Source organism: Lissotriton helveticus, chromosome 7, assembly GCF_964261635.1.
Source record: "Lissotriton helveticus chromosome 7, aLisHel1.1, whole genome shotgun sequence".
In the NCBI taxonomy this organism is placed as follows: domain Eukaryota; kingdom Metazoa; phylum Chordata; class Amphibia; order Caudata; family Salamandridae; genus Lissotriton; species Lissotriton helveticus.
The window spans coordinates 435331643-435358660 of NC_136068.1; the positions used below are offsets into that span (position 1 = coordinate 435331643).

A 27018-nucleotide genomic window follows, 5' to 3' on the forward strand; every position below is an offset into this window, starting at 1 on the left:
ATTTCAAAACAAGGTGGTAATCGTGTAAATAATGCAATACATCATTAGGGTTAATACTCAAGATTCCAAATACCAACAGCCTTAGTGTAGGGGATGCAATACCCAATATCCCATCCCAGTGTTGATTACTTTTGTTCTCCTGACTAGGAAGTTGTCAAAAATCCACCATCCCCAAAAACTTTGAGTGGAAACCAAACATTGGACACTGGTTGTGTATAAAGGAGAGAATTTAATTTATTTGCAGAATGTTACAATCAGTGATAGTTCTGTATATGCGAAATCTCGCAGCAATGTATAAATAGTACAGGGTTCCCTTGTCCAACCTACTCCTGGTAAAATAGTATTTTTCGGAATGTGGGGGCGGGCATTTCTACCAGCAAACTCCCCGCCTCCTAATATCACCAGAAAAATCCCCCCCCCCCCCCAAAAAAAACCGCTCCCATCGCTAAATTACCCCAAACCGTTAGACCTCAGTCCAAAACCATTAATTCTAAAGATCACAAGGACACTAAATTTGTTCTTGGGCGCTAATCATGATATAAACACCATCCAAGGCAGTACTGTCCATCCCAGTTGTCAAACTGAGTTATCGGTCTGATGAATACATACAGGCAGATGAAAATATAGAACTGTTAAAAACAACCCCAACAAATAACAAGTGTTGAGTGTAATGAACTCATGGCCAACACAGGCTGGTTGCAGAGGTGTGGTCTCTTTGGTGGTGGAATCTGATCTGGCAGCAGTGCTCTTCCAGAACTAAATCAAGTAGTTACCCGCGCATATTTGTCTCTGTGGACTGTTACTGTGGAATCATCCCTCACTGCCGAATGTTAACATAAACTAAGTGAACATCTACATGGGGGAGGGACCACAGCAAGACTAGATAAATGAGGGAATCTGATAACCTGATAAACACTACATAGCACCAATGCACCTTGGTCCTGTCCCGCTGGTCACACAAAACCCACCTCACTTTGCCCCTGATCAAGACCCTTTCTCAGCCAATAGAACTACACTGGCCAGGTACATGGAGAAATGCAACATAATAGAACATAACAATCAAGGCAAAGTATAAAAATGTGCAGATGGGTCACATGAAAACAAGCACATTTCTCCACAAGCAGGAGAAAAATAAGAAAAATATAAAAACTGAAAACATCACACGGCCTTGAACAAAAAAAATAATACCATTGGTAGCAGCAAGTGGAAGGGAAAATGGTGAACGACCAAGTCTGAGATAGGTCAGTGAGGGTGGTGCAGAGATTTCAATTACAATGGCCGCACCAAACGTGTCCAGGGTGTGTGCCACGAAAAGCTGTTCCAACAAAGTGAACAGAGGGACATAGTAATTCGGCAAGATGTTGGTGGGCTTGTCAGGTAGGCAGCAAGATCCAGCAAGGTTCTGAGGAGCAGACTTCGAAAGCAGCCAAGAAGGAACAGTGTGGAGGCATACAACAGAAACCATCAGGGAACCTCAAGAGCTGACCAGGGATGCAGAAAACGTAGACGGACAGCAGGGTGTCAGTATGATCCAACAGGAAGGTAAGTGTTTCACCAACGAGGAAGCAGGATCAGGCAGGCTCACCAGGGAATCAGTACAATCTGGCACTTGCTAAAGACCGCACCAGATGGTTGCTAGAATTGGTAAAACACTGATGGGTCCTTTAGATGGAAAGATTCTAGAAAAGTACTAGTAAGCCCGCTCACCCCCTGAAGGGAAAATCCAGGGATGCCAGTTAGTGCTTCAGCTGCAGAAAGATTAAGGCAGGGTTAGAAGTGCAGCTCTCCTCATCTGGGTGACAATGATCGTCCAAATTTGTGAGACTTTTCGCAGGACGCTTTGCCTCTGCTTGGAGAGAAGGCCACACACTGGCAGAAGGCGTGACCATGGGGGTAAATATTCTGTAGACGAAAGAAGAACAGCATTAGGTTGGCCTTGCAGTGTTCTACATCACCCAGCCTGGATCACTGAAATATTCTACCATATCATCTTTGATGTCTAAGCCTTAATTTGAGTGCTTCACCATGGTCTTCACCCCACCCATGAAAAGTTTCCATGACTATTCTTGCTCAACATACTGCCAAAACTCTTACGCTAGCACATCAGAAATTTCAGACCGATATATAGCCAGTGCTCTCATGTCAATGCATCATTATAAGCTGATCTGCCTTTGTCACACAAACTTCACAGGTAATTTCTAAATCGGATGCGCTTAGATACATCTGGCCAATCTCAGTATTCACACCCCCATCATACATTACATTTTAAAATCTATGTTAGTGTAGCGGTTTACAACATTTACTCCTTCTGCATCATACTTTACCTCTGTCCCAATAACCACTAACCTACACTGAGATCGACTGGAGGCTGGGTATCATCAGCATCATGGGTGATGGTATGCGTTTGGGCGGTCAGCCTGTAGATGTGGATAAACGGCTAAAACGTAATGTCTATAAACTGGTGTTCTAATTTTAGTTGTCAGAAAAGGTTTCTGACCAATAGCATCAGAATTATGTTCACCTTGAGCTTCAGTAGAGTGAAACCTGTGCTAACCAGCTCACTGTAAATGCCCAGCTCAATTTGATGTGAAGCTCTCGCTTTTCATCGAAAGAAAGTGCTCAGTAAAGTTCTTCCTTACACCTGTTAAATAGTAACTCCAGCCAATATCACTTTAGACTTGATAACAGTAAATTGTTTATCTGGGACTGCTAAAGTATTTATCATCTTCAAGTATTCAGAAATGCAGCCAGGCAACACCAGCATCTCTCTTCTTCACTGGTACGGCCTCACTGGGCAAACACTGAAAAGCAGTCAGGAGTAAGGTTCCATCATTATCTACTATCATGCACCCAAGATAATTTATATGAATCTGGAGATTTCTTTTTGGATGACTACTTGCTTTCCGTAAAACAAAAATCATGCCTGAATTTTTTTCCCCTTCACTAGAACTAACTTGTGCAATGCTTTATCAAAACACTTATCAGTACATCGCCAAAACAGTTATGCCAACACAACACGAAGACCCTTGCACTAATACTTCTAAGCTCTAACACAGTTACTTCAATGAGACTGTGCTAATAACTCACCTCTAAGGCTGTCATACCAACACATTACTAGGACTTTCATGCGAATACAGCAAGATCATGAAGATCAATTGCTCAGACACTCACCCAACGATATATCTAGGTCATCGTTTAAGCAAATCACCAAAAACATCAAGACAACACAGTACTAAACCTTCACACCAGCACAACATCAAGACATTAAACGTAACACCTCCTGCCCAAGATAAACATCAGAAACACCAAGAAAACACACAGCCAAGACTTTCACACGAAATATCACAAGATATCAATGGTAGTGCAAAAGTGCTATCACTGGCTTTGCTGTACTTAACAGACCACTGAAGCTCTTTCCATGGCATCTGTCCGATCTCTCCTAAAGTGTGGTCACCAACTTACTGCATACCCTGGAAAGGAGTAGGTTACTTACCCTGCAAGAATCTATTCGTAGCGTGTAGTGCTGCAGATTCACATGCTATGCATACTCCTGCCATCTAGGGTAGGGCCTGGACTCTACAAGTGTTTTTCCTCCAGTTTGTTTTATATAAGCGTCATGTGTCGCTGCTCCTCCCCCTCAAAGTATTGCACATGTTCAACAGTTCTTTTGTTAGATAATGTTTTTTCACCTTGCCATATACGGAGTGAGGATATAGTCTGCTAAGTAAGCTTTGCTGTTGAAATTGCTGTATTTGTATGTATTTTTTGTCACCATCTAATACCTACCGGGGAGGCAGGAGGGTGCATGTGAATTTGCAGCACTATTCAGTACGAATTGATGCTTAACCCCTTACATGCGTCGGACGGCCCCCCGGCCGTCAGACGTCACTGTGGGCGTGTGCGTTCACACATGTCAAATTCCGCCGCATTGCGGCGGAATGTGCGCCGGGGCGAAGCGGCTAAAGGGGAAGTGACACACTCCATTTGTAGAATGTGTTGGCTGCACATGCATAAACTGTAAAGCAATACCCTCTGCGTGGTGGCTTTAGGCATGAGATTGTGCATTTGTTTGAAATAATGTTTGAAGGACTGTTTGTCCAACTAGAGCTTGTTGTTTAGCTTGAACGGCCACACATTAGTGTTTAGTAAAAGTGTGTGGATTCACCCATATTGCAACTTTGCAAATGTCATTGAGAGGGATATTCCCTAGAAAAGCCATGATTGCTCCTTTCCTATGTGCTGAATGAGACCTTGGCTTGGTTGGTCGTGTTTGTTCTGCTTTGGCATAACATATCTGGATATATTTGACAATCCATATCACGCTTTTAGAAATAGAATTCCCTTTCCGTGGATTTGAGAAAGATGTGAGAAGTTAGCCTGGCATATGATGTCCACTACTTCTAGTGGGCACTTTGCACCAGTCTAATCGACCCTTATTGATGGTGGTTGTAAGGTCAACCTTATAGCAAGCTATCCTAGTGGTAGCATGGACCAGCAGTCATCAGCCTAAGACTTCTTCAGAGAGCGCATTAGGCAAGTTGTTTTACCAATTATAATCCCTTGAGTACCAAATGGAAGGACACCACACAAGGTATATATCAAATATATATGTATTTGTTCTAAACACAACCCCTCTGACCTAAAAAGTACATTACAAGAATCTCAATTAGCATACGATAAGTTGCACAGTATATGTTTTGCCCGAGGGGCCTCAGAAACCATATACTAAAATAGTGGTATAAGAACCTCATGAGAATTAGAAAGCAGGCCTGGGGCCTGTGGAATCGCTGGGGCTACTCTAAACAACTAAAGGTTAGGAAGAAATAAAGAAAGAAAGAAACAGGAGGCCCATGGGAGACGCGTGCAGTGTCTAAACACAGCCGCGGGTTACCATTGACTTTCTATGGGAAACAAACAAGTTACAATTTTACAGTTTAAGGATACTTCCGGATGGACTACGATGAAACCCTTTTAGACTTAGACACTAGATGGGCCAATACCCTTGATACTACCAGAGTACTCGTGTTACCTCACCCACGGAAGCCGGGTGCATAGGTGTCTTTTGATGTCGGGTTTTGTCGTCTATTTCAATGGAGAGCTGCAAAGAAGTGCTGCAGGCGACCAGAGGAAAAGTGTCCGGGTGAATCCAAGGGTAGATCGAAGATCTGAAGAACCTGAAAGCAGAAGGGACAGAGTCTGGGTCACTTGCCAGGGACCAGGATGGCGATGGAGAGCTGCCAGCCGCTGTCGTGTGATTTCAGGTGAAAAGGTGAAGTTTGTCTCTTCAGCCACGAGGTCCAGGAGGCATCGACGACGACCAGGAGCTGGATTCGAGCTGTCCCACGAAGGATCTAGTTGACTGAGGTGTCGGTATCCGGATTGGACCCAACAAGCCTTGGCAAATGCAACCCACCCAGGATGTCTTGATTGGCTTTGTTGCAGACCAGCAAGGTCTGTGGTGCTTCTCCTTTGCAGGGAAGCTGGAGCAACCAGGAAAGCAAGTTAGATTCAAATGGAATCTCCCAGGGGCTCACTAGCCAACGGACTAGGAACTGGGAAGACGCGTCGAGCTGAAAGGCAAAAGCGGGGCCCAAGGGACACTCGTGGAGTGTGGGCCTCTGAGCTTCGGTGCAAATGGTGCTCGGGTCTGGGGCTTCAAGCACCCCAATGCACAACTTCGAGTTACCTCGTGAAGTGAGTGCAGCTTGCAAAATGCAGGATGTCCAGGAGTTCCGGTCCCACGTGTCTCGTGTCCGCCACGTGTCTCAGCTTTGCTGTGAGCGAAGGTCGGGGTCAGAGATGTCTGGAAGTCTGTGTCCTGTGTCGCAGATTCTTCGGGATCCGGCGGGAGCCTCGAAAATGCAGACCTGCAAAGGTGCTGTTGGTGCCTGTTTGAACAGGGTGGTCACTCCTTGACCACAAGGGAGATGTCTTCCGTCTTCCCGTCTAAATGGAATGTCGAAGGTCCAGGATTTCTGTTTCAGAGTTTCGTCCAGGGTAATCTAAAGTCCTAGGGACTGGGATCTTATACTTATACCAAGTTTAGGGGCTGGGCTACCTTTAAGGTCCCTCCTGTGGGTGAACCTGAGAAGGGGGTGGTTACACCCCTTTCCCTTTGTCCAGTTTCGCGCCAGATCTGGGGCAGAGTGCCTCAGCAACCGGTTTGAACTGGGAAATGAATGGAGCACCTAGTGTGCCCCAGGCAGTGTCTGGGAAGCATTCACTGAATGCAGCCCTCCGTGCCGAAATACACAGAAGCCTGTCTGGGGAGGGGACAGGAAACCTATTGTCCAGGCCTCCCCTGCCGGAGTTTCGTCCAGCAGCAGGAGGGCAGACTCGTGTCTGTGGCAGCAGCATCCATTTTGTGATGCTGAGGCTCTGTTTAACTTTAACCGGGTTTACCAGTAACTACAGGTCTTCTCCCTCTAGAAGGGTGGAATGCTACCCCCGCCGCCAGGACTGGCGGGGGTAGTACACCTTACACAACATGTTTTGATAAAGCCAAACCAAAGTTAGCATTAACCGCGAGGATTATAATGCACTTAAGAGTATATGGTATGGCTATATCATAGAACAGCTATAAGAAGATGGTTCCGAAAGCTGCAGAGGGGCTCAGCTCGTGCTAGGGCACCCTCTCACATAAAACCAAGCACTCTACCTCCAGGATTGTCGAGGTCTGCCTTAGGAGTGGCTTATAGGTGTATATGAGTCTATATAGGTATATTGATCTAGGTATACTATATCTAAGTAAGGGGTGATTACACCACCTTACCCAGGCTGTTTGAACAGACCTGTGGTGTCAGTTTGGAAGGCAAACCAGGGGTGGCACAATACATGCTGCATCCCCTGGTAGGCCTAGGGTGCACCTATGCCCTGGGTACCTAGGGTACACTTATACAGGGGCTCAGAAGGGGGACCCAGTAACCAATCTGGTATGTACCTAAAGTACATGGAGTCCATTTTATAGGGAAAGCAGATAGACTGGGGCCCTGAATAGCAGGGTCCCAGGCCAACTAAGTTGAAAACCAGCAAAACACCAGGCAAAATGTGGGGGTAACCATATAGTCAGATATCCACTTTCCTACAAAAGAAACAAACCATTGCTGTGAATCAGAAGGATTTTGTGAATTCCAAATAGTACAGAAGTGCTTGTTTAACATCAAGTGTATGTAAAGCACGTTCTGCCACAGTTTCTAGTTTTGGAAAGAAAACTGGTACCTCTAAAGTTATTTTTAAATGGAAAAGTGATATCACTTTTGGTAGGAACCTTGGGTTTGTGCATAAATGCACTTCTTTATTTCATCTGGGAACACTTGGAAGTATGGTTGTTCAATAATGAGCGCATGTATTTCTCAAACTCTTCTTAGAGATGTTATTTCTCCAAAGGTACTAAGTATAGCTCTAGTAGTGTGGATGCGTAGCTTTGGCACTTTAAGTGTTCGGTGATGGGAAACAAGTCTACTGTGGGGGTTTCTCACCAGGGGAGGTGTTGTATTAATGGAGTGTGTATTTACCACTCATGAGCTTGCTGGTGTGTCCTGCTGGGAAGGTCGCAAATGGAGTTGTCCTGCCCCGTTTTATACATACATAACATAACGTATTATTTTGTGACTGTTGGATGGAATGGATCCTTCCCTGTTTCTGAATGGAATACATTGCAGTCATATTGTCTGTTCATAGAAGGACATTCTTCCCTGTTATGTTTGCCAGGAATGCTTTGAGAGTCATAAAGATGGCTAAGAGATCCAATATGTTGATGTGCAATGTCTGTTGTTGTGTGGTCCAGTGTCCCTGAAACACAATGCCCTTCATATTGTATTGTATATGGAGAATCTCTGGTCCAACCCGGAGGACACATGTAAATCCATCTCGAAGAGAACCCTGGCTGAGTCTATAAAACATTTTAATTTAGAAGAGGTTCTTCGAACAGCCAGACCTTCTAGTCTCACTAACAGCTTTTTGGATTTTAAGAATGTCTATAGTTTTGAGAAAGAATTAGACATTATAGAACCTGTCTTAGCAAAAAAACTGTTTTTACAGTTCAGATATGGTACATTACCCCTCCATTCTTATACTGACAAATGGAAATTGGGTTTAGCTCGTCCTTGCCCAGGTTGCAATGATCCAAATGAATCCTTAATCCATGTGATCTTGTTTTGTCCTGTTTATTCTGTTATCAGAAAAAAATGGATCATACAGTTATGTGTGAAACTTGGAGTCAGGAATTATATAGATTATTTTAGAATTTTAAAAACTGATACCAATGCACTGATAGTTACTGCTATTTCCAAATTTTTGTTTTCGATGTGGCTAATTAGACGAAGACTGATTCGTTTGTAGTATTCTACTATTGTAAGTAGACTGCTCTGTCTCAGCAATAATTAGTTTTTTTAACGTGTTTTAAACTCTGTTATTTCATGGATTTTATTGTTTTAGTGCTTTTATCGTCATATTATAAACCGCACGATAACTGATTTACTGTAAATACCTAAATTGAAATGTAACTGTGCATTGGTTGAACTGACAATGTTTTTTGTATTTTCAATGTACTTTTATGGTTCATTAATAAACCGAAATAAAGTTAAATGATGATGATTGTATAGTACATGCATTTATATAGCGCTTACTACCCCTGACGAGGCGTCGAAGCGCTTTTTCGGCGAGTAGCACGCTACTCCGGGACCCATAGAGGATTAGTGTTGAATTAGTATAGTGAAACATGCAAGTACAGTTTAAGTGGTGGATAGGTTAGTCAGTTATTTGGATTTGGAATGATAGCAGAAGGATAGAGGAGGACAAAGGTTTGTATTTATGTAGCGCTTTTTGACGCACGCTATTCAGGAAGCCTACAAAGGATTAGTGGTGAATTAATATGGTGAAATATGAAGTAATTCCAGTAGTGGATATTAGTCAGTTACTTGGAGTGAGAAGGATAGTGGAGGGATAAAAGGGGAAGAAAGATTTGCATTCATATAGCACTTGTTACCCCTAATGGGTGTTGAATCGCTTTTCTGGCGAGTAGCACGCCACTTCGGAACCCATAAAGGATTACTGTTGAAAATTAGTATAGCAAAAAAATATTAAGTAATTTGAGTAGTGGATATGTTATTCAGTTATATGGGTAGTATATTAGTATAGTTTAATATGGAATTTGAGAAGTGAACATGTTAGTCTTAATTTCGATTGAAAAGGACAGTGGAGGGATAAAAGAGTGAAAGATTTTTTTTTTGTCTTAGCAATAGGAGGAGGCTTGTGGATGAGTAAAAAGGAGTTTTGGGTATTGCTAAATGAGAAACAGGGCAGCATTTCTAGCCCTAGTCCCGACCAGTCTCGAACAGGCTCAAACAGGCAACTACCCTTATCCTCTCTGCACTTAACAGGCTCAAACAGGCAACTACCCTCGTCCCTTCCGCCCTGAACAGGCTCAAATAGGCACCTACCCTTGTCCTCTCTGCCCTTAGCCGAGACGCCCTAAGCCTGGCCATTTTTATAGACCTAGTAATGAATATGCTACTTACCAGTATGCATCTGTTCTTGGCATGTAGGGCTGCTAACATTCATATCTTTTGCATAGATCGCCGCCTAGTGTTGGGTCCGGATGATTGCACATTGTTGTCCTGGAAGAGTCTTCGAAGTATCACGAGATAGGTGGCTCCTCCCCTGGACTACAGTGCGCATGGGCATCGACTCCATCCCCAGATTGTTTTTAGCCATTGTGGCAGAGATGGAGTGAAATAGTGTAAAGGATGTCCATGCTAATGATTGAATGCAAGAGAGTATCTGCAGCCGCTACGGGCACCGGGGAGGAGGGTGGGCGATATGAATGTTAGCAGCCCTACATGCCAAGAACAGATGCATACTGGTAAGTAGCATATTCAGTTCGAGGCATGTGGGCTGCTAAATTCATATCTTTTGCATAGAATACATAGCAGTCCCTCCATTAACGGCGGTTGCCCGTGCCAGCTGCAGAAGTCTGAAAAAGTGTCTTGAGAACAGCCTGTCCTACAGCTGCTTGCGGCTTGGAATGCACATCGACACAGTAATGTCTGGTAAATGTGTGCGGTGTAGCCCACGTGGCTGCTCTACAAATGTCTTCCAAAGGAATGTTCCCCAGGAAGGCCATGGAGGCCCCCAACTTGCGTGTGGAGTGCGCCCTTGGGGGTATTGTTAAAGTACGTTTAGCTTTTTGATAACAGATTTGAATGCACTTAACAATCCATCTGGCTATTCCTGCTTTGGAAATAGGGTTGCCTTTGTGCTGTGCTGAGAAGGCAACAAAAAGCTGTTGTATTCTGTCAATGTAGTACATCAACGCCCTCCTAACGTCCAATGTATGGAGCATTCTTTCCGCCACTGTTTGTGGGTTTTGAAAGAATGCGGGCAGGTCAATAGTTTGGTTGATATGAAACTGTGACACCACTTTCGGAAGGAATTTGGGGTTAGTGCGTAGTACTACCCTGTTTGAATGAATTTGTATGAATGGCTACTGGATTGTGAGCGCTTGCAGCTCACTAACACGCCTGAGCGATGTAATAGCAATGAGAAAAGCCACTTTCCATGTCAGGAACTGAATTTCGCAGGAGTGCAGTGGCTCAAAAGGTGGGCCCATCAGCCTAGTGAGGACCACATTGAGGTTCCACACTGGAGCTGGTGGTGTTCTCGGAGGAATGACTCGTTTCAGTCCCTCCAGGAAGGCTTTAATGGCAGGCACTCTGAAAACAGAGAGATGCTGCCTGTTCTGGAGATAAGCCGCTATGGCGGATAAGTGTATCCGAATGGAAGCGTACGCTAGATTGCATTTGTAAAGATGTAACAAATAGCAGATGATGTTAGGAATGGATGCATCCAGCGGGTTGATATTGTGTTCTGTACAGTAAATGACAAACCGCTTCCATTTTGCTGCATAGCAAGCTCTGGTAGTGGGCTTTCTCGCCTCTCGTATGATATCCATGCATTCAGGAGGCAGGTTGAGGTAGCCAAACTCTAGGACCTCAGGAGCCAGATCGCCAGGTTGAGCTGTTGCGGATCTGGATGCTGAATGTCGCCATGGCTCTGCGTCAAGAGGCTTGGAGAGAGATGCAGCCTTTGATGCGGTACCACGGAAAGTTCTAGAAACGTGGTGTACCATGGTTGGCGTGCCCACGTTGGAGCAACTAGGATGAGCGTCATCGAGTGTTGCTTTAGCTTTCTTGCCACCAGCGGAATGAGAGGCGCTGGGGGAAAAGCGTACGCAAATCTGCCTGACCAGTTCATCCATATCGCATTCCCTTGCGATTCTGGGTGAGAGAACCTGGCGGCAAAGCTTTGGCATTTTGCGTTTTCCCTTGTGGCAAACAGGTCTATCTCTGGATGACCCCATTGCTGGAAGTATGGGTGGAGTACTGATGGATGTAACTCCCACTCGTGCATTTGTTGGCTGTATCTGCTGAGCAGATCCGCCATCTGATTGTCCTTGCCCGGGAGGTGTTCTGCCATGAGGAAAATGTTCCTCTGAATGGCCCACTTCCACATGCTCTGAGCCAGATGAGACAGCTGTGGCGAGTGAGTACCTCCCTGCTTCTGGATGTAGTACATGGCTGTCATGTTGTCCGTCCGGATCAACACGACCTTGTTGCACAGATGTACTTTGAAGGACTTGAGCGCCATGAAGATTGCCATCAATTCCAGGTAGTTGATGTGCAACTTCTGTTGCTGAGTTGTCCACAGTCCCTGCACCGTGTAGTGGAGCACATGAGCTCCCCACCCTTGGAGAGATGCGCCCGTTGTTAGGATAATCTGTGGCACAGGCTCTTGGAACGGTCGTCCCTTGCAAAGGTTGTGTGGATTCCACCAATACAGAGAGTTGTATGCCCGACCGGTCACCAACACTAGGTCTGTCAGATGTCCCCGAGCTTGTGTCCACTGATTTGCTAAGCATTCTTGGAGCGGACGCATATGCAACCGTGCGTGCGGGACTATGAAGATGCAGGAGGCCATCATGCCTATCAACTGCATGAACACTCTCGCTGGTAGTGAGTGTTGCGGTCTGAACCTCTGGATCAGCGACTGAATGTTGTCGATCCTGACCGGGTTTGGCTGAGCCATAGCAGTCAGGGTATTTATTGTTGCGCCCAGATACTGCCGCACATGGGCTGGTTGAAGGTGCGACTTTGGGTAGTTCAGCGAGAACCCCAGACTGTGAAGGAGGCGAATGGTGTGGGACATGTCTGCGGCGCACTTCTGTTCCGACTTTGCTTGAACGAGCCAGTCGTCTAGGTAAGGGTAGACATGTATGTTCTGTCTCCTGAGGTGCGCCGCAACTGTCGCCAGACACTTTGTAAACACTCTGGGGGCAGTGGTCACTCCAAAGGGTAGGACTTTGAACTGATAATGCCTGTTGTGGATGGTGAACCCGAGGTATTTTCTGTGGGATGGGTGGAGTGGTATGTGAAAATAAGCATCCTTGAGGTCCAAGGTTGCTAGGAAGTCCCCTTGGTTTAGCAGGGGAAGAATCTGTTGCAGTGTAAGCATGTGAAAGTGTTCTGACAGTATATACAGGTTGAGGGGGCGTAGATCCAGAATGGGTCTGAGGGATCCGTCCTTCTTTGGGATAAGGAAGTACAGCGAATAGACCCCTGTGCCTTCCTCCTCCACCGGCACGAGCTCGATTGCGCCTTTTTGCAGCATCAACACTACTTCCTGCTGCAATAAGTGCAAGTGCTCTGCCGACATAGGACGTTGTCTTGGGGGAATGTTGGGTGGAGTGGAGGTCAACTCCAAACAATAACCATACTGGATAAGCTGTCTTACCCACCTGTCTGTGGTGATGGATGTCCAGACTGGCAGGAACTGCTGGAGTCTCCCCCCGACAGGTGTTGGATGGTCGGGGGGCAGTGACAGAGAGTCACTGTTTGTTGGCGGCAGAGGAACGGGAGTTGTTGTTTCCTCTGCCTCTGCCCTTGGCACTATTACCTCTGTAACCTCCTCTGCCCTGTTTGGGGTACGAGGATTGTGCGCCACCTTTCGTGAATTGTGTCTGTTGACCCAAGTGTCCTCTGGTAACAGCGCGTGCACCTGAGCGACGAAAAGTGCTCCCCCTGAACTGTTGAGACTGAAGCGCCCCCATGGACTTAGCCGTCTCATTGTCTTTTTAAATTTTTTCGAGGGTGGTGTCAACATCTGGGCCAAACAGTCTGTCAGGATTAACGGGCTGGTTGAGTATTGTTGTTTGAATGTCAGGCTTAAAGCCTGATATGCGAAGCCATGCCTGTCGTCTTAACATGACGCTAGTGTTAATCGCCCTAGCCGCTGTATCAGCCACATCAAGTGCACACTTTATTGCAGCGTTTGAAATGAGCTTTCCCTCCTGTATGAGCATTTCGGCTCCCTCCTTAAACTGATCAGGTAGGTGTTGAAGGAGCTGCTCTAGGGTGTCGTAATGCGCCCTATCATATCGTGCCAATAGTGCCTGTGTGTTCGATATACGCCAGATATTGGCAGCCTGCGCAGCCACCCTTTTGCCCGATGCCTCAAGCACTTTCGACTCCTTGTCTGGGGGAGGAGCTTCACCCGTTGTCTGGGAGTTCGCCCTTTTGCGGGCATTGGCGACCACCAGCGAGTCCAGAGGCAACTGTCCCCGAATATATGCAGGGTCCCCAGGTGCCGGTCTGTATTTCTTTTCGATACGTGGGTTCACCACTCTCGCCCTGGTAGGTTCCTTAAAGATCTCTGGGGCATGCTTAAGGACACCTTTTAGCATAGGAAGTGTCTTAACTGTTCTCTCTGAGACAGAGAAAGTGTCAAACAAAAAATCTTCTTCCACCGGGTCAGCATGCATGTCCACATCATGATTCGCAGCTGCCCGCTCTATCAAGGCATTAAATGCCGCTGAATCCTCAGTTGGGGATGTACGTGCCCCAAAACCTTGTGGGTCCTGTACCACCTGATGGCCTCCCTGGTCACCAGTGTCGTCATATGAGTCCTGTTGTACATCAGGGTCATTGTCAGCTGGGAAATTGTACTGTTCATCCTGGTTATCGTCCTCTCCCCCTGACTGGTTGGGGGAAGGTGATGGACTCCTCCTTGGTGGAGGCTGAATAGGCTCAACAAGGGCAGGAATGTCCTGTGCCGGCCTTTTCTTTTTCAGTGGAATGACATAGGATTCCAATGGTTGGGAAGTGATCTTTCGTTTATAGAGGGTCAATTTCCCGGTGTCGGCATCGATGTAATGCTCAGAGTGTTCTTCTGAGGCTTGATGCCGAGCCAATCGGCCACTTTGTGTCGAAGGTTCTGACGTTTCAGTGATCTTCGGCACCGATTTGGGTGCAAATGCCTTCGGTGCCACCTTCGGCGGCAGAGTGTAGAGAAGCTTGGTTGAAGTCTTCGCAGGTGCGTCCACCGGTTTCGGACCCGAGGGCGTGTGAGTTGGTGACGTCGAAGCCTTCTCCCGAATACGTTTGAGGGAGTCAGTGACCTGCTTTGTGAATGAAGCAGAGGGTTTGGTAACCGATGGCCCATGTCTGCCACTATCGGAGGACCTCGGTGGCGACGAGTTGGCCTCCGACGAATCTTCGGCTGCAACGGTCCGTGCCCCTGTTGTAGGCTTAGGCGCCGATGCCGTTGCTTTAGATTTGGTGTCTTTGTGCCGATGCGCAGTGCCTCCGGACTTCGGGTCGTGGTCCTGTGCTGACTTTGCTTCGACAGCTTTAGTGGACTTTGCCGGCGTAACCGTGCTCGACACGTGCGGGACGACCTTCTTCGAGGACGGGTCCTTGGCCACCTTCTGCGGCGCTGTCGACTCGACAGCTTTCTTCGACTTCGGAGGGCCGGAGGGCGACGGAGTCGAGGAGGGAGCAGGCTTTGTTATTTTTGATGGTACGTCGGCCATTTTAGGTGTTGTCGAATCCGAATGTTTCGGTTTCGATGGGACGTCGGCCATCTTTGGTGCCATCGATTACGAAGGTTTTGGTTTCGATACGCGCAATGGCGTCTCCGCTGGTGTGTCCGCGGCCGGGCCAGAAGGCGGTGCCGGGGACAGCGGTTCAGGGTCGTGGGTAAGACCGAGTGGCGATCCCGTGACCTGCGGCTGAATCATGTAACTTTCGGGGCATAGCTCTTCCTCCGAGCTATCTTCCGCGGCCCCATAAACTTCTTTGTCGTCCCCTACCTCCTCGACGTATTCAAGGTCTTGGCTCTGTCCTTCGACGTGTTCTTCGGGATCGGCCTCGACCTCCGTCGACGGTGGTGAAATCTGAAGATGATGGCTTCGGCCTTCTTCTGCGGGGTCGTCGAATATGTCGTCGGGTGCCGGAGCCGCTCGCCGGGCCTCGAGGCGCGCCGAAGCTTGAGCGTTTTCTTTGACCTGAACTTTGAGCAGGCCATGCAGTTGTCCTCGTTGTGGTCCGGCGAGAGGCATTTGTTACAGACTGGATGCACGTCGATATGTGGGTACTTGGACCCACAGACGGGGCAGAACTTGAACGGACTCCGTTCCATGGTAAGATTGTCGGTGTCTTGCTGCGACGAGAGGGCCTCGATGTCCGAAGAGTTAGTCGACTCCGCAGAATTCCGACCCGAAGAGTCGGATGAAGCTCGAGACCGCACGCGAACAATACCGACGCAGGTACGAAGGCCTTTTGGCCTTAAAGAAGTAAGTTTCTTCGATTCCGACAAGGAGACGTCGAAACCACATCCGAACCCAATGGCGGAAAAAAACAATCTGGGGATGGAGTCGATGCCCATGCGCACTGTAGTCCAGGGGAGGAGCCACCTATCTCGTGATACTTCGAAGACTCTTCCAGGACAACAATGTGCAATCATCCGGACCCAACACTAGGCGGCGATCTATGCAAAAGATATGAATTTAGCAGCCCACATGCCTCGAACTCAGGTGACCCCTTCAGCCAATGGGAACCCTAGCCCTAACACTATCCAATCACAACACTAGCCTTAAAATCTAGAACCAATAGGAGACCAGGACCTTTCTGCCAATCTTAGCCCTAGTCCAAGCACCCAATGAGTTCAAAAACCCTGATCTCTACGTCCAATAAAGGCCTTAGCCCTACCAGTAGTCCCAACCCAAGTCCAAGCAGCCAATGCTACAAGTAGCCCTAGTCCCTACTGTGAGAAGTTGGCCTGGTATAGGATGTTCACTATTCTAGTGAGCACCTTGCACCAGTCCAAACAACCCTTATGGTGCTGGTTGTAAAGTCAACCTTATAGACCAGCTATCCTAGTGGTAGCATGGACAAAGCAGTCTTAGGCTAAACTCAAGAGGGCATGCGAAGCCAGCTGTTTTACCATATGCAATCCCTTTAATACCAAATGAAAGGACACCACACAGGTTATATATGTAAAATATATATGTATTTATTACTAAATTAATCCTCTGAACTCTTTATGAGGTCAGAGGCACAAGCATATAACAAGACTTAATTATCATACAATAAGTTGCACAAAATACAGTAATGCCCTAGGGGCACTTCAAACCATATACTAAAAAAGTGGTATAAGAACCATGTCATGAACAAAGGATAGGCCTAGGGCCTGGAGAATCGCCACGGCTGCGCTGTACTACCAAAGGATAGGGAGCAGGAGGCCCGTGGGATGCGTGTGCAGTGTCTTTACACACACGCGAGTTACCATAGAGTTAGAATGGGAACGAAAGAATTGGAAACTCGTTCTTTTAGGTCACTTCCGGATGGACTAGGAGAAAGCTATTTGAAAGTTAGACACTAGGATAGTTAATACCCACAGGAGCACCGAAGTACTCGCGTTACCTCACCCACAGTAAGCGGTTGCATAGGTGTCAAAGTGTGTCGGGTTTCGTCGCTGAATCCTATGGAGCCTTGAAGAAAGATGCTGCAGGCGACCAGGAGAGAAGTGTCCAGTTGGATCCAAGGGCGGATCGAGGATGAAGAGTACCTGAAAGCAGAGGGGACAGAGTCTGGGTCACTAGCCAGTGACCAGGAAGGAACAAGGCGATGTCGCAAAGCAATCAGGTGATGTCGTGAAGCTTGTCTCTGCAGCCACGTGGACCAGGAGGTGTCGACGACGACCAGGCGCTGGATACGGACTGTCTCACGAAGGCTCTCGCTGTCGGCTTCTGGATTGGAGTCAACAAGCCTTGGCAAAGGCAACCCACACAGGAATCGAAGATGGCTTCTGGATCAGACCAGCAAGGTCTGATGGGCTTCTCCTTTTCAGGGAAGCAGGGGCCAGTCTGGAGCAACCAGACCAGCGGTGTAAATTCAAAGGTTCGTCGTCACAGAGGCCACTAGCCAACGGGCAAGTGACCGGACAGACGCCTAGGGCAGGAAAATGCAGAAGGGCCCCACACGGCACTCGTGGAGTGTGGAGGGTTGATCTTCGGTGCAGATGGTGCTCGGGGCTGGGGCTTCTCAATCCCCAATGCACAACTTCGAGGGTGCCTCAGAAGTTGCACGGAAAGCAATTCACTGGCTTTCCAAGATGACCGGTCCCACGTCTCGCGTCACCTCCACGGGTCTCAGCTTTGCTGTGGATCGGGCTGAAGGAAGTCTGGAAGTCCGGGTCTTGTCAGGCTCAGTGCTCGGGCTCCGGCGGGAGCGTCATCAAAGCAAACCATTGAACGCTTGATGGTGCCTGCTTACACAGTGTGGTCACTCCTTGACCACAAGGGAGATTCTTCAGTCTTCTATCTTCAGGTAGAACGTCGAAGGTCCAGAGTTTCGTTTCAAGTTTCAGTCAGGATAAATCTAAAGTCTTGGGACTCAGCTCCTACCTATATACCAAACTTAGGGGCTGGATTACCTGCTAGGTCCATCCTATGGGTGGAACCAGGGAAGGGGGTGGTTACACCCCTTTCCATTTGTCCAGTTTCGCGCCAGAGCTGGGGCTCCAGTGCCCCAGCACCGGTTTGAACCGGACTATGCATGGGACACCTTGGGTGCCCCAGGCAGTGTCTCATTTCATTCAGCCCTCTCTGCCCCAATACACTATGGCCTGTCTGGGGTGGTGCTAGCACCTCCCAAGACAGGAAACCTATTGTCCAAGCCTCCCTCGCTGGAAGGTCTCCCAGCAGCAGGAGGTCAGACTTGTGTCTGTGGCAGCAGCATCCATTTTGTGATGATGAGGCTCTGGTTAACTTTAACCGGGATTAGTAGGAACAACATGTCTTCTCCCTCTAGAAGGGTGGAATGCTACCCCCGTTGCCAGAACTGGCGAGGGGGTAGTATTCCAAAGTGTATGACACCTTACACGACATGTTTTGATAAAGCCAAACCAAAGTTAGCATTTAACCGCGAGGTACATAATGCACTTAAGAGTATATGGTATGGCTATATCCTAGAACAGCTATAAGGACATGGTTCCGAAAGCTGCAGACAGGCTCAGCTCATGCTAGAGCCTCATCTCACATAAAACCAAGCACTCTGCCTCCAGGATTGTTAAGGCCTGCCATAGGAGTGACTTATAGGTGTATATGTGTCTAGATATAAGGTTAGTTTTAGGAATACTATATCTAAGCAAGGGGTGATTACACAACCTTGGCCTAGCTGAGTGATCAGCCAGTTGTGTCAGTTTGGATGGCCAGCCAGGGGTGGCATAAGATATGCTGCAGCCCCTGGTAGGCCTTGGGTGCACCTATGCCCTGGGTACCTATGGTACACTATACAGGGGCTCATAAGGTGACCCAATATCCAATTAGTATACAGCAATGCCCTCGCACACAACAATCAAGGTGTAAAAGACAGTAGTTATGTAAATATAACAATCTAAGCATAGAGCCACTCATACAGACAATTGCAAATCAGTTCCGTTTCTTGGAAGATGGATAAAAGTTTTATTGGTTCTACAATCAGCCGACACGTGTTTCGTCGCGTGGGAAACAAATCACTGCGACTCCTCAGGGCTTAAGACTGAACCTACAATCGTGTAGGTGTGGGTGATATTTCTATAGGATTAAATCGCATAAAAGTATAATGGTCCAACCCGTCTTAGCCGGGTATGTATGTCATTAAGGAACGGAGAATATTAGTTGCTAGAAGCGTCTTAGGAGGTTCCAGGAGTGGTGGCACCTTCCGTCAATCAGAGTGGTAACTAAAGAGGGGTTATCTCATTTTTCACGTGGTAGAATTCTCGCGGAATAAGCCATTGTGAGCACACGGAATCGGTGTACTGCAAACGTCGGACATGCTTAATGAATGTGCACATTAAGGTTCTACGTACAGGGTCGTGGACTTGGGTCAGCGGACTCGATAATTCTCGCTTCGGTGCTTACTCTAATCCGGGGTTCCACTCGGCAACTCTGGGCATTAGCTTGCCTAATCTTCACAACGGCCCCATCAACTTTGGGGATGCCTGGCTACACCTTGGGGACTTCCAGCAGGGACCATCCCACAGGGAAAGCCAGGACGGGTTCCCCAGAGTTATACAGCGCCATGAAACCTACGGACGGGTAGCAGTGCGCTTTACAAGCTCAAATACATTTACATTTACATTTACCCAACCAATGAGGACATTAACCCTAACCCAATAGAAACACCAGATACAACCACCAATCAGTGTACACATGTGCCAACCACTAGCAGACCATATAAGGTCCCAGCGACCTCAGACAAGGTTTGCTGGCCAGGGAGTTGGAAGCTGCTTCTCCTGTTTAGAATCTCCTAGTAGACAGACAGGCTCAATCCACACTTTGGACTTCTGCAGGTAAAGGCTTCACTAACTCGAAATTGAATATGCTACTTACCAGTATGCATCTGTTCTTGGCATGTAGGGCTGCTAACATTCATATCTATTGCATAGATCGCCGCCTAGTGTTGGGTCCGGATGATTGCACATTGTTGTCCTGGAAGAGTCTTCGAAGTATCACGAGATAGGTGGCTCCTACCCTGGACTACAGTGCGCATGGGCATCGACTCCATCCCCAGATTGTTTTTAGCCATTGTGGCAAAGATGGAGTGTGATAGTAGAAATGATGTCCATGCTAGTGATGAAATGCAAGAAGTAATCTGCAGCTGCTACAGGCGCCGGGGAGGAGGGTGGGCGATATGAATGTGAGCGCTTGTAGCTCACTAACACGTCTGAGAGACGTGATAGCAATGAGGAAAGCCACTTTCCAGGTCAAGAACTGAACCTCACACGAATGTAGAGGCTCAAAAGGCGGGCCCATCAACTCAGTGAGGACCACGTTGAGATTCCACACTGGAGCGGGCGGGGTCCTGGGAGGAATGACCCGCTTCAGCCCTTCTAGAAAAGCTTTAATGGCAGGCACCCTGAAAACAGAGAGATGCTGCCTGTTTTGAAGATAAGCCGCTATGGCGGATAAGTGTATCCTAATGGAAGCGTACGCTAGATTGCATTTGTAAAGATGCAACAAATAGCAGATGATGTTAGGAATGGAGGCATCTAGCGGGTTTATGTTATGTGCTGTACAATAAATGACAAACCGCTTCCATTTTGCTGCATAGCAAGCTCTTGTAGTGGGCTTTCGTGCCTCCCTGATGATGTCCATGCATTCTGGAGGCAGGTTAAGGTAGCCAAACTCTAAGACCTCAGGAGCCAGATCGCCAGATTGAGCTGTTGCGGATCTGGATGCTGAATGTCGCCATGGTTCTGCGTCAAAAGTCTGGGTGTGAGGTGCAGCCTTTGATGCGGTACCACAGAGAGTTCTAGAAACGTGGTGTACGATGGTTGGCGTGCCCACGTTGGAGCAACCAGGATGAGCGTCATCGAGTGTTGCTTTAGCTTTCTTGCCACCAGCGGTATTAGAGGTGCTGGGGGAAAAGCGTACGCAAATCTGCCTGACCAGTTCATTCATATCGCATTGCCCTGCGATTGTGGGTGAGGGAACCTGGCGGCAAAGCTTTGGCATTTTGCGTTTTCCCTTGTGGCAAACAGGTCTATCTCTGGATGACCCCACTGCTGAAAGTACGGGCGGAGTACTGATGGATGTAACTCCCACTCGTGCATCTGGTGGCTGTACCTGCTGAGCAGATCCGCCATCTGATTGTCCTTGCCCGGGAGGTGTTCCGCCATGAGGAAAATGTTCCTCTGAATGGCCCACTTCCACATGCTCTAAGCCAGATGAGACAGCTGTGGAGAGTGCGTACCCCCCTGCTTCTGGATATAGTACATGGCAGTGACTAATCAAAAAGGAGGGATAAGGGATTGGAACGTCTGTTTCATTCCCCGGGGTAAGCTTATGAGGCTGAGGTTGAGGCTGGCAAAATCACTATTTTGGAGTATCCAATGATAACTGCCACAAACATCAATGCGGGGCGGATGAAACAGATATACCGCACTACCACTAAAGCATTGAGTTTTTTGAGGTTACTCTAATATACCCACTTTTTACCAAAGGTCAAAAGGTGTAACTAGTGTCTGTTTCTCATTTGATAAACCATATAGTACATGGCAGTCATGTTGTCCGTCCGGATCAACACGACTTTGTTGCACAGATGTACCTTGAAGGACTTGAGTGCCATGAAGATTGCCATCAATTCTAGATAGTTGATGTGCATCTTCTTCTGCTGTGTAGTCCATAGCCCCTGCACCGTGTAGTGGAGCACATGAGCTCCCCAGCCCTGGAGAGAAGCGTCCGTCGTCATAATGATCTGCGGCACAGGCTCTTGGAACGGTCGGCCCTTGCAAAGGTTGTGTGGATTCCACCAATGCAGAGAGCTGTATGCCCGACCGGTCACCAACACTAGGTCTTTCAATTGTCCTTGAGCCTGTGTCCACTGATGCGCCAAGCATTCTTGGAGCGGACGCATATGCAACCTTGCGTGCGGGACTATGAAGATGCAGGAGGCCATCATGCCTATCAACTGCATAAACACTCTCGCTGGGAGTGAGTGTTGCGGTCTGAACCTTAGGATGAGCGACTGGATGTTGTCGATCCTCACCTGGTTCGGCTGAGCCGTAGCAGTCAAAGTATTTATTGTCGCGCCCAGATACTGCCGCACATGGGCTGGCTGAAGGTGCGACTTTGGATAGTTCAGCGAGAACCCCAGACTGTGAAGGTAAGGGTATACATGTATGTTCTGTCTCCTGAGGTGCGCCGCCACAGTCGCCAGACACTTCGTGAACACTCTGGGGGCAGTGGTCACTCCGAAGGGTAGGACCTTGAACTGGTAATGCCTGTTTTGTATGGTGAACCTGAGGTACTTTCTGTGGGATGGGTGGAGTGGTATGTGAAAATAAGCATCCTTGAGGTCCAAGGTTGCGAGGAAGTCTCCCTGGTCTAACAATGGAAGAACCTGCTGTAGTGTTAACATGTGAAAGTGTTCTGAGAGTATGTACAGGTTGAGGGGGCGTAGGTCCAGAATGGGTCTGAGCGAGCCGTCCTTCTTTGGGACTAAGAAGTACAGGGAATAAACCCCTGTGCCTCCTTCCTTCACCGGCACGAGCTCTATTGCGCCTTTTTGCAGCATCACAAGAACCTCTTGCTGCAATAAGTGCAAGTGCTCTGCTGACATAGGTCGTTGTCTTGGGGGTATGTTGGGTGGAGTGGACGTCAACTCCAAACAATAACCGAACTGGATAAGTTTCCTCACCCACCTGTCTGTGGAGATGGACGTCCAGGCTAGCAGGAACTGCTGGAGTCTCCCCCCCCCCCCCCCCCCGACAGGTGTTGGATGGTCGGGGGGTAGTGACAGAGAGTCACTGTTTGGTGGCAGCAGAGGAACGGGAACTATTGTTGCCTCTGCCTCTGCCCTTGGCGCTGTTGCCTCTGTAACCACCTCTATTTTGTTTTGGGTACGAGGCCTGGGCGCCTCCTCTGCCGAAATGTGACTGCTGTGCCAAGTGTACTCTGGTAGCACCCCGCGCACTTGAGCGACGAAAAGTGTTTCCTCTGAATTGCTGAGACTGAAGTGCCCCCATGGACTTAGCCGTCTCAGTATCTTTTTTGATCTTCTCGAGGGTGGTGTCAACCTCCGGCCCAAACAGTCTGTCTGGATTGACGGGCTGGTTGAGGATAGTCGTCTGTATTTCTGGCTTGAACCCTGAGATGCGGAGCCATGCCTGACGCCTCAACATAACACTTGTGTTGACTGCTCTCGCCGCTGTATCTGCCACGTCTAGCGCACATTTAATTGCAGCGTTAGAAATGAGCTTGCCCTCTTGTATCAGCAACTCAGCTCCTTCTTTAAACTCGTCTGGAAGGTGTTGTAAGAGCTGCTCTAAGGTGTCATAGTGCGCCCTATCATACCTGGCCAATAGAGCTTGTGTGTTAGATATGCGCCATATGTTGGCTGCCTGCGCAGCCACCCTTTTGCCCCCTGCCTCTAGCACTTTTGACTCTTTGTCCGGGGGAGGAGTTTCACCCGTTGTCTGCGAATTCTCCCTTTTGCGGGCATTTGAGACCACCAAAGAGTGTAGAGGCAACTGGCCTCGTATATAAGTAGGGTCCCCAGGTGCCGGCCTGTACTTTTTTTCAATACGTTGGTTCACAACCCTCGCTCTGGTGGGTTCCTTGAAAATGTCTGTGGTATGCTTGAGAACCCCCTTAAGCATTGGAAGTGTTTTCACAGTTTTTTTCTGATGCAGAGAAAGTATCAAACAAAAAGTCAACTTCCACAGGGTCGGCATGCATCTCCACTTTATGGTTTGCAGCCGCCCTTTCAATTAAAGCATTTAACGCCGCAGAGTCTTCAGTTGGAGAAGTTTTCACCCCATACATCTGTGGGTCACCGACCACCTGTTGGTCCCCCTGATCACCAGAGTGTACCCATGAGTCCTGCTGCTCATCAGGGTCAGTATTGTCTGGGAAGTTATACCCCTGATCTTGTTCATCCTCATCTCCATTTGAGCAAGTGGGTGAAGGGGTAGGACTCCGCCTAGGCCGTTGTGGAATGGGTTCAACAAGGTCTGGCGTGTCTGGTGCAGGCTTTTTCTTCTTTAGAGGTATTACATATGATTCCACAGGCTGGGATGTAATTTTCCTCTTGTAGAGCGTTAATCTACCCGTGTCGGCGTCGATAAAATGCTCCTCTTGTTCGTCAGATAAAGGTGGTCGACCAAAGACTCCACTTAGCTGAGTCTGCCTCAATGGCTCCGAGTCCTCGGGCACCGTACGAGGTGCAAAAGCCTTCGGCGCCACCTTCGGTGGTAGCGTATAGAGGATCGGCATGGAAGTCTTCTTCAGTGGAACACTTGTCCTCGGCACCGAAGGCGTGTGTGGCTCCGACGCCTTGTCTCTCAACCGTCTCAGGGAGTCCGAGACTTGCTTCGTAAAAGAAGCGGACGGCTTCGTCGATCCGACCGACGACCTCTGACCACCCGCAGGGGAAAAACCGAGCGTCGACTTTTCCTTGGGTGGCGGAGGCGCGGATGCACCTTTGACAGCTGCGCTTTGCTTCACCGTCCCGGCCTTAGTCGACGACGTCGCAGACTTTGGAGCAGCAGATTTATATGCCTGCGTCGGGGCTCCAGACTTCGGCTCGGTGCCCCTCGCTGACTTCGCTTCGACTGTCTTTTTGCCTGTCGGTGCGGCAGTCTTGGAGGAAGGTGTCTCGACAGTCTTCTTCGACTTCGACTCGACCATCTTAGTCGACACTGGCTCGACGACCTTCTTCGAGCCGGTCTCCTTGGCCCCTTTCGGTACCTTAGCCTGTTCGACAGCCTTCTGCGGCTTCGAGGGCTCCGAAGACGACGGTTTCGATGTAGCCCCAGACGTCTTCGGTGTCGATGGTTTGTCGGCCATCTTTGATGTTTTCGATTCCGATGGTTTCGGTTTCGATTTGTGTAATGGAGGCTCCGCTGGTACGTCTGTAGCCGGGCCAGGAGGCGGGGCCGAGGACTGAGGAGTAGGGTCGTGGGTAAGGCTGTGTGGCGATCCCGTGACCTGAGCCTTAGTAATTGTACGTACGGGGCATAGCTCTTCCTCCGAGCTATCTTCCACGGCCCCATAAACTTCCTCGTCGTACCCTACCTCCTCGACGTATTCTTCTAGGTCCAGGACCTCTTCGGGTTCTCCGTAGTCGGCCTCGACCTCCGCCGATGTAGGTGAGATCTGCAGTTGAAGCTCTTGCTCGTCTGCTTCGGGGTCGCCAAAGATGTCTGCCGGCGCCGGTGCCGATCGCTGGGCCTCGAGGCGTGCCACGCGCCTAATCTTGAGCGTCTTCTTCGACCTGAATCTCGAGCAGACCATACAGTTGGCCTCGTTGTGGTCCGGCGACAGGCACTTGTTGCATACAGGATGCACGTCGATGTGTGGGTACTTCGATCCACACACGGGGCAGTACTTGAACGGGCTCCGTTCCATCGTAGCGTCGTCCGGGTCGTGCTGCGTCGACAGGGCCTCGATGACCGAAGAGTCACCCGACTCCTCAGATATCCGACTCGAAGAGTTGGAGTACACACGAGACCGAACGCGAACAATACCGACGATAGTAAAGAAGGCCTTTTGGCCTTAAAGAAATTGTTTTATCGATTCCGAACAGGAGACGTCGAAATCACATCCGAACCCAATGGTGGAAAAAAACAATCTGGGGATGGAGTCGATGCCCATGCGCACTGTAGTCCAGGGGAGGAGCCACCTATCTCGTGATACTTCGAAGACTCTTCCAGGACAACAATGTGCAATCATCCGGACCCAACACTAGGCGGCGATCTATGCAATAGATATGAATTTAGCAGCCCACATGCCTCGAACCTTACATTGTTAATGTGTATTATTGTGTGTTGATGGGTAGATGTGAAAAGTATTTTTCATGCCACAGTTGTCATCCTCTCTCTACTGCACGAGTTAGCAACCTCCGCCCAAGCCCCGTGGGCTGAACGACCTATCAGTGGCATTGTGATTAAACAAGGGGCTCTCCATACTACTCTGGATTTATGAAAAATTGTATTTAGAAATAGACTGTGGAAATTCAGAGCTGTTGTGTTTTTTGTATAATTGAACAAGCAGCATTCCTTGTGCAGCTCTCTCTCCCTCCACACTATCAAACATCTCATTGTGCTCTACAAGCTTCAACCCACTAGTGGAGGTTTGCCTTAATCTCAGCCTTTTTACCCTCTAGCTTTCCTCACTGTCCTTCACCTTCTTCTTGGCTATGAGTGCTCTAAAGGTTTCCTTCCTTGTTGCCGTAGGCACCCTGTCCATTTTCTTTCTTTCTTTATAAAGTTTTATATAGCGCGGACTTGATCCCGAAGGATATCAGAGCGCTTTACAATTTGAGGGAAATACTGTTTGAATAAAACTTTATTCCCCCTGCTGGCCAAAAAACGAAGTGCACAGGCCCCAGCAGAGTCCAGGAAGTGGTAAGGAGACAGACTAGTGCTGTCTCTTCCCAAGACAAAAAGTTGTTTAAAAAATGATTTTCACTTTCTGTGTTTACTGTCTATGCCTGTGGTTGTTAGTTAAAAATTGTAGTTTTAGCCTGCCTGTAATTGCATATTTTATCACCTGTGTTGTGTTTTAAATGTGTGGTTTTCCCTGCCCATGATTGCCTTCATTTAGTGTGTTGAATTGTGAGATTTGCAGTCCAACCTCTGTAGTTTGTCTCTCTCATTCCTTGGTGACAAATCTGTTTTCCCTCCAAATTTCTCCTTTGCTCTGTGCTTAGGCCTGTGTGCTCAAACAGTGCACCCCCAGCCACCATTCTGTGTTCACAAGCCAGTGAGGCCAGCCCCCTCCCCCCCACCCCTAGCAACAGGGATTTTCTACATCAGAGGGTGCTTCTGTGAGCTGTTTAAACTGTATTTACTGGGGCCTGTGCACTTCGTGTTTTGGCCAGCAGGGGGAGTAAAGCTTTATTCAAACAGTATTGTTAGATTTCGAGTTAGTGAAGCCTTTACCTGCTGAAGTCGTGGATTGAGCCTGTCTGTCTCCTAGGAGATTCTGAACAGAGCAAGCAGCTTCCAACTGCCTGGTCAGTAAACCTTGTCTGAGGTTGCTGGGACCATATATGGTGTGCTAGTGGTTGGCACATGTGTACACTGATTGGTGGTTGTATCTGGTGTTTCTATTGGGTTAGGGTTAATGTCCTCATTGGTTGGGTATTTGAGGGTTCGGATTGGTTTCTCGGTCTGTGATTCAATCATTGAAGGGTT

The 27018-nt window shown here is 48.3% G+C and overlaps 1 protein-coding gene across 1 annotated transcript in view; it reads right to left on the reverse strand.

Annotated features, from left to right (window-relative positions):
• Positions 1–216: 216 nt before the first annotated feature.
• The window catches only part of LOC144768560 (phosphatidylinositol transfer protein beta isoform-like), a 372071-nt gene continuing 345269 nt past the window's right edge, over positions 217–27018 (reverse strand). Inside the window, exon 12 of the mRNA XM_078652332.1 lies at positions 217–1902. The gene's annotated coding sequence lies outside the window, so the exon portion shown is untranslated. The remainder of the gene's footprint in view (positions 1903–27018) is intronic.